At 38.5% G+C, this 16,547-nt stretch overlaps 1 protein-coding gene across 5 annotated transcripts in view; it reads left to right on the forward strand.

The window, feature by feature from the left end:
• Positions 1 to 404: 404 nt before the first annotated feature.
• LOC133640991 (DNA (cytosine-5)-methyltransferase 3A-like) overlaps positions 405 to 16,547 on the forward strand; it is an 85,624-nt gene continuing 69,481 nt past the window's right edge. For all 5 annotated transcript variants that reach the window (XM_062034758.1, XM_062034759.1, XM_062034760.1 and 2 more), the window contains exon 1: positions 405 to 503. The gene's annotated coding sequence lies outside the window, so the exon portion shown is untranslated. The remainder of the gene's footprint in view (positions 504 to 16,547) is intronic.

Below are 16,547 nucleotides of genomic sequence, written 5' to 3' on the forward strand. Positions count from 1 at the left end.
TGATTAATTTCTAAGTCTTCATTTTGTGAAGTTTTGTGCTCTTGCGCTACGTTCGTTTGCATCCTGTGCATCTCCTGGGGGCTAAGCCCCCCCTGTCCTTAAAAGCTAGTGACGCCCCTGTTTCTGTTATTAATAGTTCTGGTTACTACATTATATATCAATATAGATCAATACAGTCTGCAGGGATACAGTCCGTAAGCACACATGATTGTATTTTGTTTGTCCCCCGGTCCGTGGGACAAATTTTCAAGCGTTGACCGGTCCGCAGGTACAAAAAGGTTGGGGACCACTGCTTTAGACTACTGATTTGACCCTTAAAACAGTACTGACAAAGCATTAGGACCCTGCGGACACCTTCGCGGTGTTGCTGCAGCGGTCCGCCGCTAGCTAGCTAATGACAGAGAGGGAGAGAGCGGCGGAAGCAGCCCAGCGAGCGAGGCAGAGAGAGGGGGTGAGTGAAAGCGAGGAGGGGAAAACGACGGCCGTCAGGGTCGGACTATACGGTAAATACAAACATTTCATTTTTCACCTGGCAGCCACTTGCGTATACTAAAAACAGCTATAATATTAATGGTATTGCTCGCGCGCATTGGAACAACATGGTGGGCTGGAGCTGCGCGTGAAGCCTCAGAGTGAACTTGGGAGTTTTTTTTTTTTTTTTTTTTGGATGGTAGGAGGAATGTCAAACCCAATATGGGGGCGGTAATGTGGGGACATATTCCAACAGAGCGTACACGTTCTCACTGTAACAGCGGCTGCGAACATTAAGACCGGGGGGTCGTCCTTTTAACACATAGACTGAGACACATCAGCGCGCGCGGAACCGCCGCCTCCACGGTGAGCGAGCATACGAGGACGCGCCTCCTGGGGTTAACGGGTGCATTCGGTCTAAGTCGCGCCTCCGTGACTGTTTTGTTTACCTGCCCCGGTGAAGCTTACTAACACACTCGCGGGTTTATCGCCGTCGGCCTGCACACGCCAAGTGTTTGTGGACAAGTCACCCGCTGAAGGCCGTGTGAGGTCGGTCCTAATATGAATTGCCATAAAGCAGGAGGATGTCAGGTTAGCTTAAGGACACCCTGCATTTCCGGCATGCGCTTAAAAAATAAAAGTGTCCGCCATGCGGGGACGTGCACAAAACTTTATCTTGTTAATCTGTATACTTCCTGTTCGGGTTTAGTGATCCAACAACACTTGTTATCATCATTACAAAACCATCTCTAAACAATATTATTCATACAATCCTGGTTAGAAGTTGACAAAGTTATTATTATGGTTATGAATGTCCTAACATAGGGGTCGGGAACCTTTTTGGCTGAGAGAGCCATGAAAGCCAAATATTTTAAAATGTATTTCCATGAGAGCCATATAATATTTTTTAACGCTGAATACAACTAAATGCGTGCATTTTTTAAGTAAGACCAACATTTTATGATATGATATGAGTATGATAAGTCTCTTATTCTTTTTTAATAACATTGTTATTCTGAAACTTACCAATAATAATTAAAATACTTCATTCCATTAATGCAACTTCTTGAACAGGTGTGGTAGAAAACGGATGGATGGATTAAAATGCATGAGGATATTTTATATTTTGAACTTTATTTTTAAGACTGTGATTACCAGCGGAATTATTCATTACTTATCGTGTTAAGCAATGTCAGCTAAGATTGATCTGAGAGCCAGATGCAGTCATCAAAAGAGCCACATCTGGCTCCAGAGCAATAGGTTCCCTACCCCTGTCCTTACACATTCAGGTCCTTAATGATTCATTTGAATGCAGTCGTCCATCGTTTATCGCTGTTAATTGGTTTGATTGATTGATTGATTGAAACTTTTATTAGTAGATTGCACAGTGCAGTACATATTCCGTACAATTGACCACTAAATGGTAACATCCGAATAAGTTTTTCAACTTGTTTAAGTCGGGGTCCACTTAAATTGATTCCATCCACCCATCCATTTTCTACCGCTTGTCCCTTTTGGGGTCACGGGGGTCGCTGGAGCCTATCTCAGCTGCATTCGGGCGGAAGGCGGGGTACACCCTGGACAAGTCGCCACCTCATCGCAGTAAATTGATTCATGATACAGATATATACTATCATCATAATTAGGGCTGCAACTAACGATTCATTTGATAATCGATTAATCTGTCGATTATTACTTCGATTAATAATCGGACAAAAGAGACAAACTACATTTCTATCCTTTCCAGTATTTTATTGAAAAAAACAGCATACTGGCGCCATATTTATTTTGATTGTTTCTCAGCTGTTTGTACATGTTGCAGTTTATAAATAAAGGTTTATAAAAAAATAAATAATACAAATCATATATAAAAAAATAAAAAATTGCCTATGCGCATAGCATAGATCCAACGAATCAATGACTAAATTAATCGCCAACTATTTTTATAATCGATTTTAATTGATTTAATCGATTAGTTGTTGCAGCCCTAATCATAATACAGTTATCACACAAGATAATCATCAGAGTATATACATAGAATTATTTACATTATTTAACATTCGGGGTGTGGGATGTGGAGGGGGGTGGGGGGTAGGTTTGGTTGATATCAACACTTCAGTCATCAACAATTGCATCATCAAAGAAATGGACATTGGAACAGTGTAGGACTGACTTGGTAGGATATGTACAGCAAGTAGTGGACATACAGAGAGAGAGAGAGAGAGAGAGATCAGAAAGCATAAGAATAAGTATTTACATTTGATTATTTACATTTGGTTATTTACAATCTGGGGAGGTAGGATGTGGAAGGGAGGATGTTAGTTTAGGGTTGAAGTTGCCTGGAGGTGTTCTTTTAGTGCGGTTTTGAAGGAGGATAGAGATGCCCTTTCTTTTACACCTGTAGGGAGTGCTATTCCATATTGATGCGGCATAGAAGGAGAATGAGATAAGACCTTTGTTAGATCGGAATCTGGGTTTAACGTGGTTAGTGGAGCTCCCACTGGTGTTGTGGTTATGGCGGTCATTTACGTTAAGGAAGTAGTTTGACATGTACTTAGGTATTAGGGAGGTGTAGCGGATTTTATAGACCAGGCTCAGTGCAAGTTGTTTTACTCTGTCCTCCACCCTGAGCCAGCCCACTTTGGAGAAGTGGGTAGGAGTGAAGTGTGATCTGGGGTGGAGGTCTAGAAGTAATCTGACTAGCTTGTTCTGGGATGTTTGGAGTCTAGATTTGAGGGTTTTGGAGGTGCTAGGGTACCAGGAGGTGCATGCGTAATGGAAAAAGGGTTGATTGAGAGTTCCCGCTAGAATCTTCATCGTGCTTTTGTTGACCAGAGAGGAGATTCTATTGACAAATCTCGTTCGTTGGTTGACCTTTTTGATTACCTTGGTTGCCATTTTATCACAGAAAAGATTAGTCTCTAGAATGGAACCTAGGTAGGTGACCTCATCTTTCCTGGTGATAACAATGTCACCCACTTTTATAGTGAAGTCACTGACTTTCTTAAGGTTGATGTGGGACCCAAATAGGATGGATTCAGACATGACCGTGATAAATGAATTCCCGCAAAGTAGGAATCAACAATTACAAATAATAAAAATAATGTTTATGACCGAGCTGGTTTTTTGATACTATGCATGCCCTCCAGACATTAAATAACAACCTTTAATATTCATTTAAACCAGTAATGCTGCCTGACGCTCAGCCAATCAGAACAGCCCTCTCTGATTGGTTTGGTCTCCTCTAGTGGCCAATAATACTCTGGTATTGTTGTTTTTAGTTTATTTAGCCATTTTTTTGCTTGGAAATTATTAAAGGGGCTGTTTGCAACATTTTCACAGATGCCTACAGGGCGCTAACTTATAAATATACTTTACATAAGGGGTGTCAAACTCATTTTACTTCGGGGGCCACATGGAGAAAAATCTACTCCCAAGTGGGCCGAACTGGTAAAATCACGGCACGATAACTTAAAAATAAAGACAACTTCAGATTGTTTTCTTTGTTAAAGAATAAAACAGGCACATTCTGAACATGTACAAATCATAATGTTGTTGTTTTTACACTTACATGTTTCTGTTAATAGTATTCTATCATTATTTGTCTTTATTTATATTTTCTGAATAAATTATGTGATAATGTTCATCAGTCAACTCATTGGTGTTCATTTTCAATCTATCAAGATAAGAAAATCATATCAAAATCAAATTACAGTATGTTATTTATGTAGTGTGATAATTTTCCTCGACTAATGTACTAACATCATGTGGTTTATTTTGTACCTATCTAGCATCATCTACAAAGATACAAATAATTGCTATTGCAACATCCAGTGGACTCATTTACTGATTCATTCGGGAGAGTGGCCGTGCCAGCAACCTGAGGGTTCCTGGTTCAGTCCCCACCTTCTACCTACCTAGTCACGTCCGTTGTGTTCTTGAGCAAGACACGTCACCCTTGCTCCTGATGAGTCGTGGTTAGGGCCTTGCATGGCAGCTCCCGCCATCAGTGTGGGAATGTGTGTTTCTGAATGGGTGAATGTGGAAATCTCTGGCCGTACGTTTGACACCCCTGCTTTACACAATATATCCTGCACTCTTACGGCTTTTACGATGTAATGACGTAACCAAGTGTGTATGTAAAAAGTGCACACGCATTTGCTTTGGGGGCTAATGATGATAGTGATACAGACAGTTAGCATTAGCTGTCATTGAATGTATATTAGATCATAACAACAACATGACTGCAAATTGTTCATTGCTTCTCTTGGCTGATTTTGTATGTGTGCATGAGCTCCCTGTGACAGTGAGTGACTGACGTAAACACCATTTAAAAATAAATAAAAAATAAAAAAAAAAATAAATAAAATGTAGGCCTGTAAACATTTTTATTACATAACTTAATAATTGTAAAACATATAGACAATTGTAAAACAAATGTGTGTTGTCAAACCACTAATTGTAACTTAAGCCAGCCAAACGTGTTAATGTTATATTTTTTGCTTAGAACAATTTAACTGTGAGCAAGTTGCAAACAGCCCCTTTAATTTAGGACCAAAAAATTGTAGAACATGCGTTGGGCAAAAAATAAAATCCCTAAAAAATCAGCAAAGCTATATTTGAAGCTCGCTGTGGTGAGGGACAGCTGTAGTTATTTTTCCAGGATGGACCAATACTATGTACACCTTCAATGATTTGTGAACGTTAATTTAAAACCCACTTTTATTTAAGTAGCAAATTAGGCACCCTTGCATAAAAATGTAGAAGTGACATTTTCCTGCATGCTCTGAATAGGAAGAAGTAGGTGGACAAATATACAAATATATATCCCAATTTAAAGCTTTACACACATGATTTCCTTAAAATATGTTGCAATAAACATGGGATCAGAAATGAATTATTTATTGGAATTTTTTTCCCCAGCGTTGTCATTTTAGGCTAAATTAAGTCACAGAGGTAAAAATCCTAAAATGTTTTAAAAATAATTTTCGTCTGGCAATTTTCCCCTTTATTTTTTCGACACATCTAAAACGGCTTGAAAACGAAGTGGCACATAACTTAGTGCTGTTAAGTTTTTTGTTTAATCAGATTGATCACACTTTTGAATTCGTATTAATCATGATTAATCACAGGTTATTACCCGCTTGCATACATTGAACTAACTTAAACCACACTGTATGGACACACAAATGCAATTATCAATCATATAGCAACATCCATCCATCCATTTTCTACCGCTTCTTCCCTACGGGGTCGCGGGGGGCGCTGGAGCCTATCTCAGCTACAATCGGGCGGAAGGCGGGGTACACCCTGGACAAGTCGCCACCTTATCGCAGGGCCAACACAGATAGACAGACAACATTCACACTCACATTCACACATTAGGGCCAAATTAGTGTTGCCAATCAACCTATCCCCAGGTGCATGTCTTTGGAGGTGGGAGGAAGCCGGAGTACCCGCAAGGAACCCACGCAGTCACGGGGAGAACATGCAAACTCCACACAGAAAGATCCAGAGGCCTCACAATACGAAGGTCCTGAGTACTCGTGAGTTCATATAGCAACATTTAAAACAATAATTTACTTGAATGAATGTCATTTATGCGCTCAAAATTTGGTAACAGTTTTATCTAAAGTCCGGTCAGGGTGTATTCTGAGGCTGGGTTTGCCCTTCGAGCACACCTGTCACTCATCTTTGCACTGACGTATGCAATGACCTGATCACTGACCGTATAACAACCCATGCTGCCTTCCAGGTAACCATCTGCAGTTAAGGTAACGGAGCATGTGCGGTCAAAATAAATATTGTGATTAATCTGTGTATATACATGATTAATGCAATATTTTTTTGTGATTAATTACTTGAGTTAACTTGTTATTTTTAACGGCCGTACACGAAATGCAATGTAAAATCATCCTGCAGCCTTAAAATGGGATCAATATACTACTTTTATTTTAAAGACAATTCTACTTCCTCATTCTTTCCCCAGCTGCTTCTTACTACTTTGACTCATCAATGAAGCTTTTTCCCTGCTCTGGCACCCACTTCTCTTTTCACCAGTTCAGGCTTGCGCTTATTAGGCCTTGGACAGGAGTCTAATTTAGAAACCCTCTGGCAAGAAGACTGCAACAATTTCTGTTACATACACTTTCTTTAGGAGTGTGAAGTGGGTTTTGACCTAAATATGTCAAATGTAAAGGGGGGGAGTTGACTTGCAGATTGTGCTGTGAAGACCCCTGGGGTTGGTGGGAGGGTGATGGTACAATTTTCTGCAAAGTTTCCACACCCTCGGCTTTCCGCTGGCCCGCTGCCTGGCGTCTTTACAGCGGTTGACGTAAGGCCGCAGTGCGAAGAGTGACATACTCCACAATACAGCTTCATGAGCATCACACGTGGCTGCAGGCTTTTCCACTTAAATCACTGCAGTGGTTGGTTTTGGGGGGCAATTTTGAGCAGTAAGATTTTTTTTTCTTGAGTCTTCAGATTAAACCTCTGCCATTGCTGTAACCCATGCTCCTGTGATACAATGACTGTACAGTACTTGCAATGACATCCAGCAATTGTTTGAGGTAACCACAGCAAAATGAAGAGCAAATTGGGCTATATTTATACTAAGAATATCTGTTTGCAATTGGGTACTGGCCTCAAAACGGTTCTATTGATATGGTGAAATTACAATTTCCACTCAATCATTTGATACTGTATATGGTTGGTTTATTGTAGGTGTTAGAAGCATAGACTCTACGCAATACATAACCATGTGTGAAATTGTGTATAGTATTTTGAAAATACTGAAGGAACATAAAAATGGCCTTTTGCTGCATTGGCATTTTAACTTTGCTTGCAAACATAGAACACTGAGGTCCAAACTTGTGATTTCCATAACTGAAGCGTTCCTCAGAGCACCCGTTTAAGCCCTCTCCTTATTGGCAGTTAAAACATTTTTTTTCGCAATGTGATTTATGTAACTAAGGTGTTGCTGTAGCTTGTTTGGGCTATATTTATGCCAAGAATATCTGTTTGCAATGGCGGACTGGCCTCAAAACGGGTCTTTTGATGTGGTGAAAGTGCAATTTCCACTCAATTAATTTTACATGTGGTTGGTTTAATGTAAGTGTTAGAAGCGTAAGATTGCACAGTACATGACCATGTCTTTTGAAAATACTGAAGGACCACAAACAAATGGCAGTTCCTTGCTGCGAGCAAATCTAAAACACAAGGGTCCAAACCTGTGATTTACATAACTGAGGCGATCCTCAAAGCAACTCATTAAGTTCTCTCCTTTTTGGCAGTTACAATTTTATGTAAGTTAATTTGTGTCTTTTTTTACGAAAGCTTTTTTTTTTTTACACTGAATTTATGCTAAATTTGTGTTTTATAATCTAGTTGGCTAAAATACAGTGCTTTAAGATTCAGTGTGTAACAATTCACCGTCTAAAAGTTCAGTGTAAAAATATTCAGCGCAGAAACATTTGTTGCTTCAAAACTCAAGACTCACTTCTGGGTTTCCCGTGTCACGTGACTGAAAACTTGACACCTCATTGGCTGGTTCTGAGACAGGATCGATTGCTTTGGTCTTAATTTACCGGATGTGGGTCTTGACTTTCGAAGCAACGAATACTTCTGCACCAAACTTTTTTACACTGAATTTTTATGCATTGAATTTTTAAACACTGTATTTTAACAAACCTCATTTTTAAACACGCAATAAAGACACACATTAACCTCCATACAATTTATTTTCGGAATGTGATTTATGTAACCAAGGTGTTGCTGTATCTTGCTTACGACAGATGCAGTCAGTAGTCATTTGTTCAACTTCTTTAGGGTGTTCCTTAGGGTTCCATTTTAGGTCCTCCTTTTTATAATCATTTGGGCTATTCAACTGTTAGCCCGTGAGTTCAGTTAAAAAAACTTGAAAGAGATGAACATTTTTGCTGAAGATTCTTTAAACCAAAAACGGCTAACTGTGAAGGGAGAAGTCCGACCTCCAGTCCTTAGCTTTCTGTAAATGCGGCCCCCAAAACAATGTAGTTGGATACACCTGCACCACAGGTGGACACACTTGACGCCTATATTCTGGTTTGTTTGACTTGTGTCAATGCTCTGATCTGTAGTCAAGCGCGATACACTTCCTTACAGGTACAGCATAGGCAATACATACATGTAATGCCTCCAGTTATTAATAATAGCCAACATCTTCCGTTATAGAAATAAACAGAAAAACTATACATAATCCATAAAGTCAGATCCCATGGTATGCTCAATCTCGCACAAGATATGCACGCAAGATTATACATTAATATGATCCCTCTTCCCTCCAGTTATTAATGATAACCTCCACCTTTTATACCAGAAATAAAGTCAAGGACTCAAAATAAGCCACAAACTCATAAAAGTTCTGTATAATACAGCGATGGCATTAAAAAGGCTGTTGTAGAGCAGCGTGAGTTAGGGGTGAAGCTATCCATTATTTTCATAATCAAGTAACACTATCGATTACTTTTTTCGATTACAGAGAGTTGAAATAAACAACTATTTTTCTGCTTGCATAACCTTCATTCTTTTTGTTTTCTCATCAACAATGAAAATGCACTTTTAACATGTGTGCATTAATAAAAAATACATACATAAAACTTTACGGCTCTCATGCACACTATATTGCAGCGACAGTGCGGAAACTATTTAAAGTTACAGGCAATTCATGCAGTCCGAATTAATAATTTTTTATCAGTTACATTACATTCTTTAAATTATTAATGGAAGCAACAAAGTATAAAGCTGTGTTTTAATCAAATTAATCGATGTAATCAAGAAATTGTTGCAGCCCACTGTGAGTGCAGGCCAAAGTATTGAGTTTGAGTTTGAGTTTATTTCGAACATGCAAGCATACAACATGATACATCACAATTTCCAGTTTCTCTTTTCAACATGTTTGAAAAGGAGTAGGAAGAAGCAGAGTTTATTTAATCCTACCCCTTTTCTTTTACATAACAATTGTAGCGCATCATAATTAAATCATCCCCTCAACTCCCCCCAAAATGGATTAACTCGCTGGAAAAAAAAGACAATATAACATACATCCATAAACGTGGACGCATGTGAAAAAGTGCAATATATTTATCTGTACAGTAACCTATTTATTTATTTATATATGCACCTTATTGCTTTTTTATCCTGCACTACCATGAGCTTATGTAACGAAATTTCGTTCTTATTTGTACTGTAAAGTTCAAATTTGAATGACAATAAAAAGGAAGTCTAAGTCTAAAACTTTTGTTCACTTCCTGTTCTCAATTTATTCACAATATACTCCATAAGTAATCACAATAAAAATAAATAAATAATACTCGGTGAAGTAAGTTACATTTCATATAGTGAGATGAGTAAGATTATTTTGAAAAAATGAACGGATGGATGGATTAAATAAATTCAGAATGTTTATCATGGTTCTTCTTCTTTGTACTTTGTAAAAACTTTAAGTTTGAAGAGTTTATTGAAGTGGATCATATTAGTACATTGTTTGATTGCTTTGCTTAATCCATTCCATAATTTAAATCCACTTACAGATATACTGAAGGTCTTAAGTGTTGTACGTGCATACAAATGTTTTAAATACAATTGTTCTCTAAGATTATATTCCTCCTCTTTTTTTGAGAATAATTGTTGTATATTCTTGGGTAGCAGGTTATAGTTTGCTTTGTGTATAATTTTAGCTGTTTGCAAATTCACTATATCGTGGAATTTCAGTATTTTTTTATGATTCAATAAATACAGGGTTTGTAGGTTCTCTATATCCAACATTATGTATTATTCTAACTGATCTTTTTTGTAACACCGTTAATGAATGACGAGTACTTTTGTAGTTATTTCCCCATATTTCTACACAATAATGGTAACACTAGCGAGCAGTAGAGAATATGAAGTAATTTTTGGTCAAGAACATGCCATAGCCTTTATTCATTATGACGTGTTTCTTGCTACTTTCTTGTATATTTTTTACATGAGATTTCCAGTTCAATTTATCATCAATCATTATACCTAGAAATTTGGTTTCATTTACTCTTTCAATTTCTATTCCGTCTATTTGTATTTGTGTTTGACTTTCTCTTCTACTGTTACCAAATATCATTATTTTAGTTTTACTGAGATTCAAAGATAGTCTGTTTTTGTCAAACCATCTTTTTAATTTGTTAATTTCTTCTGTTATTATTTGTATTATCTTCTGTGTGTTTTCTCCTGAACAAAACGCTGTTGTATCATCCGCAAATAATACTAACTTTAAATCTTTTGTGACTTTACAAATGTCATTTATATAGAGATTGAATAATTTAGGTCCTAGTATTGATCCCTGAGGTACACCACAGGATATATTTAGCCTTGTAGATGTGTGTTCGCCTAGCTTCACGTATTGTCTCCTGTTTGTTAGATAACTCCTTATCCAGTTTAAGACTAACCATCTGATGCTGTATCATTTTAGTTTTTTGATTAAAATATTGCGATTAATTGTGTCAAATGCTTTAGTTAGATCCATAAACACTCCTGCCGCACATTTTTTACTATCTATTGCATTGGTAACTTCTTCTGTAATTTCAATTAAAGCCATCGAAGTTGAAACATTAGCTCTGTATCCATATTCTCTTCGAGTATTCTATTTTTGTTTGTGAAACTCTCTAATCTGTTATTGAACTGTTTTTCAATTATTTTAGAAAATTGTGGAAGTAAAGAAACAGGTCTATAATTTGTAAATTGGTGTTTGTCTCCAGTCTTATAAATTGGTGCAACTTTAGCTATTTTCATTTTGTTTGGAAATTTACCTGTTTGAAATGATAGGTTACTAATATACATTAATGGTCCATGTAGTAAAATATATAAGTAAACATTAAACACCTTACAGCAACAGGATAGCTGTGAATTTATTTAACGTCTCACGTTTGCACAACCATTTGTTGCATAATTTGTGGAGCATATTATTTTGTGCCCTAAAACTTACTTAAAGGCCTACTGAAATGAGATTTTCTTATTTAAACGGGGATAGCAGGTCCATTCTATGTGTCATACTTGATCATTTCGCGATATTGCCATATTTTTGCTGAAAGGATTTAGTAGAGAACATCGACGATAAAGTTCGCAACTTTTGGTCGCTGATAAAAAAGCCTTGCCTGTACCGGAAGTAGCGTGACGTCACAGGTTGTGGAGCTCCTCACATCTGCACATTGTTTACAATCATGGCCAGCAGCAGCAAGAGCGATTCGGACCGAGAAAGCGATGATTTCCCTATTAATTTGAGCGAGGATGAAATATTTGTGGATGAGGAAAGTGAGAGTGAAGGATTAGAGGGCAGTGGAAGCGATTCAGATAGGGAAGATGCTGTGAGAGGCGGGTGGGACCTGATATTCAGCTGGGAATGACTAAAACAGTAAATAAACACAAGACATATATATACTCTATTAGCCACAACACAACCAGGCTTATATTTAATATGCCACAAATGAATCCCGCATAACAAACACCTCCCCCCTCCCGTCCATAGAACCCGCCAATACAAATCAAACACCCGCACAACTAGGGTTGGGTATCGAGTATCGAGTATCGATTGGAACCGGGACTAACTTTCCGATATTCCCGGAATCGTTCAAAAGTTTAAATTTTGATTCCTATTTTCGATACCAGTCCGCCGACCGGAAAAAAATATGTCCGCCGAACCGGAAGAAGAAGCCGCTGAGCACAAACGAAGAAGCGCCCACCGCCGGAAGTGTTAGCATAGCCGAGCGAGTCAGTCAAGCTCAAGCATGGATAGCGGGCGTCGGCGGTCGAAAGTGTGGCTTTACTTTACAAAAAAAAATGAAATAACCGCGAAATAACAGAGCTCCATGTCCATCAAGAAACGAGTGGAGAGAGAGCTGCAGATGTACCAGGACGTTCCACCGATACTTATGTCTGACGACCCTGCTGCATGGTGGTGGAACCAACAAAAGACTTATCCTTTGCTGTCATATCTCGCTTTCTCCTATTTATGCGTTTAAGCTTCTTCCACACCCAGCGAACGTGTATTTTCCACAGCAGGAGACACTATCTGTCCAGAACGCTCACGCATCCTGCCTGAGAAGGCATGGTCATTTTCCTAAACAAGAACTGTCTCTGATTTTATACTGTACCTGCTGCTAATCTGGACTGGGTTTTGCAAGTTGTTTCTTATTGTTTATTTGCTTTTCTGCACCAGGTTAGCCCATCAGTGGGAGCATGGTAACATTTTTAAGTACCTGCAGCATCATACACTTGTGTGTGTAAATGTGTTTTCATGAGGTTTTCAAAAATAAAGCTCTCTTGAGGAAAGTGTACCCCTGGGAAAATGTATTCATAATTTATAATATTTATATTCAAGTTCATAGATTTGATATTTATATTCTAGTTGAAAACAGCCCTGTGAGGAATTTATAGTAAAGTTCATAAAAAGTTAATAGAATTAAAATTTGATGGAGAATGTCAGACTCAGAAAGACTGTAGGTTAGCTAGCTCATTTAAAATATCCTATACTTTTTTTTGACCCTGCCTCTTAAAAGAATCGGGACTGAGAATCGTCAGGAATCGGAATCGAAACAAAGAATCGGAATCGTTCGAATTCAAACGATACCCAACCCTACGCACAACACACTCAATCCCACAGCCCAAAGTACCGTTCACCTCCGCAAAGTTCATACAGCACATATATTTCCCCAAAGTTACGTATGTGACATGCACATAGCGGCACGCACGTACGGGCAAGCGATCAAATGTTTGGAAGCCGCAGCTGTGTACTCACGGTAGCGCGTATCCAACTCAAAGTCCTCCTGGTAAGAGTCTCTGTTGTCCCAGTTCTCCACAAGCAAGCGTATCCAACTCAAAGTCCTCCTGGTAGGAGTCTCTGTTGTCCCAGTTCTCCACAGGCCAATGGTAAAGCTTGACTGTCATATTTCGGGAATGTTAACAATGAAACATTGTCTACGTGTTTGTGTTGCTGCAGCCGGCCGCTAATACACCGCTTCCCACCTACAGCTTTCTTCTTTGCTGTCTTCATTGTTCATTAAACAAATTACAAAAGATTCACCAACACAGATGTCCAGAATATTGTGGAATTTTGCGATGAAAACAGACGACTTAATAGCTGGCCACAATGCTGTCCCAAAATGTCCGCTACAATCCGTGACTTCACGCGCAAACGTCATCCTACCGAGACGTTTTCAGCAGGATATTTTGCGGGAAATTTAAAATTGCACTTTACTAATCTAACCCGGCCGTATTGGCATGTGTTGCAATGTTAAGATTTCATCATTGATATATAAACTATCAGACTGCGTGGTCGGTAGTAGTGGGTTTCAGTAGGCCTTTAAAGCCCCACTTCAGAACTTTCAGTTCTGGTTGATTTTGGCGAGTGTGGACCAAAGCGGCAGTGTTTTGCCTGAAGGAAGACCACATTTCCCATGAGGACCCGTGCATAGCGTCGTAAATCGTCAGAAACTACTGTCACGTACTTACAAACTGACACGATAATACCACAATGATTCAGTATGGCTGATCTTTCCACAGTAGGAACCTACATATTTTTCTCAAACTTTATACATGCGGTTTGCAGTCATCGCGTTGTTTTCCTTTATACAGTACTTTTGAGTTTGTTGCGTGGCTGGTCGTGTCAGTGTGGAACTGCAAACTATCAAGCTGGTGGTTATTTTTTGCTACCACACAAATTTCCGATAGCTAACATTAGCTTTATCATTTTAATCTAAGCATCGAAAGGTACTTGTCCAGCAGGAACAGAGCCAAGGCAGCATCGGTCTAAAATCTATCCTTATTTTTGAGCCCATGCCAACAAGTGAAAGCGGGGCCAATGTTGATTCTTGACTGTTCTTTTATCCGGGTAGCCTCCCTTTTTCTTGTTTTTTTGTCTCCTCAGACAAAACTTTTTGGTTTTTTTGCAGCTTAGGCCATAATAGCAGTGATTGCAAAGAGGCGTCCTTCTTCTGTTAGTTTTCCGGCGGCACGCAGGTGTGAAATGGAAAAACAGGGGAAGGGACATATGCCGTAAAGCAGTTTGCACATTTGTAGTTTTTTTGTATGGTTCCTGCAACCCTCCTCAAAGTTTGTTAGTGCCAGTGAAAGCGATAAAGACCTCTTCAGGCCATGACAGAGGCGTCATTCCACTTGTTGTATGTCCATGTATCATCCCAAAAGTTATGAAAATATTTTATGAAGGTTGAAAAGTTACTCAGTGCTGTTTTAAACTTGTTGAATCTTCCATGATGTTGTCTGGTTAGCAACAAAAGTCTGCCGTCGTTGGGTCCCGTTGGCTTTGACCACAACATGGCGACAGTATGGCACACAGGCTGTTTTGAATTTACATACATAGATACGCACTTTGCAAGAGTCCATCCAAATATGTTTTTTATTGAATCATACTAAAAATAGCTTGTATTTTACACGATGGTCTGTCAAAGTGTGAACATGGTCAACATCTGCTTTGTGTTTAATTTGTTTGCAGCTGTAAGTCGGCAGCTGTTAGAAATGTCAAATTGGAATAATGTGAATCAGATGTTTGTTATTTTATTGCTTGGAATATAATTACATTTTTCAGTATGGGGGAAGTGTTTGGAAATAATTGAAGAGCAATGTGTTAGATGTGATATTGCGGCATACTCTTTAGTAGAGGTGGGAAAAATTATCAATTCTTCGATGCACCACGATTAGAGCGTGGACATTTCTGAATCGATGTACAAATGTTAATTATTTGTTAAAATAAAGATAATACAGATGGTTCTAAAATGCTCTCTAAATAATTATTAGTTTAAGGAGTTATCCGGCTTAATGTAGACAGGGCCTAAATGTTAGTTCTCGGTTTGTTTCTAACTAACCATTGGAGAACCATTAGCTATTAACATTATTTTAACGTCACGTGTTAGCCGGGTTAGCGTGGACACACATGAGGAGAGACTAGAGACTAGAGAGGAGGAGAGGACAAGCTATGCGAGCTGCGGTGCTACACTACCTTGAATGAGAAGTGAAACATAAAAACAATAAATGCTTTGTACACTTCAACAAAAGGCTAATTGGAACCGTGTTACATCAGAAAATAACCAGCTAAGATGAGGAAATTGGCAAGTAGAGGTCAGGAGAGACAATAATAAGAAAACAACACTTTCAGGCATACAGATGAATGAGTAGATCGATGACACGTCTTTGAGCTGCAAGTTTGTGGCGAACGGGGCCAAAGTGACTAATGAAACATTAAATCAAAGGATGCCTGCTCGCCAATTAGGGATGTTTATTTATTGGCGTCTTCTACATCTATAACGTGCACACTAACATCCGAAAATCGTAAATGACTCAATAATGCATTCGTCAGTACTAAGTAACCAAAGGAGGAGCCTTGCAGATAAATTATTTTTTTAATAACTAAATGTAATTCATTTAAATATGAATAATTAGATGTACATTTCTCAGTCTTGTTTGCTACTTGTGCCAGCTTTTTTGAAACATGTTGCAGGCATCAAATTTCAAATGAGCTAATATTTGCAAAAAATAACAAAGTTTACCAGTTCGAACGTTAAGTATCTTGTCTTTGCAGTCTATCCAATTGAATATAGGTTGAAAAAGATTTGCAAATCATTGTATTCTGTTTTTATTTATGATTTACACAACGTGCCAACTTCACTGGTTTTGGGTTTTGTATAATCATAATATACAATATTTTGTCAAAATACAAATAATAATATGCAATATATTGTATGAATAATTCATTTAGAATTGAATCATAGTCCCTAAATTGCAATCGAAATGTGAGGTGCCTAAAGAGTCCAGTCTTATGTACTACTAGTTATGCTCCTGATAAACAGCTCCTGGTGTAGCGCTTATGAAACATGAAAAGTAGAGTTTTTGACATTATATGCTGAACGCTGACCTAATTGTTCTAAGGACACCTGCTTTAGTGTGACCCTGTTAACAGGTCTAACATGATTTTAACCCAATGCAACATGCATTGAAGAAACACCTGTCAAACCACTTTGAACTGCGGCCCGTGTGAGTTTGTGCTGGCTTCACTCCTC

Source organism: Entelurus aequoreus, linkage group LG23 (assembly GCF_033978785.1).
Source record: "Entelurus aequoreus isolate RoL-2023_Sb linkage group LG23, RoL_Eaeq_v1.1, whole genome shotgun sequence".
NCBI classification, from domain to species: domain Eukaryota; kingdom Metazoa; phylum Chordata; class Actinopteri; order Syngnathiformes; family Syngnathidae; genus Entelurus; species Entelurus aequoreus.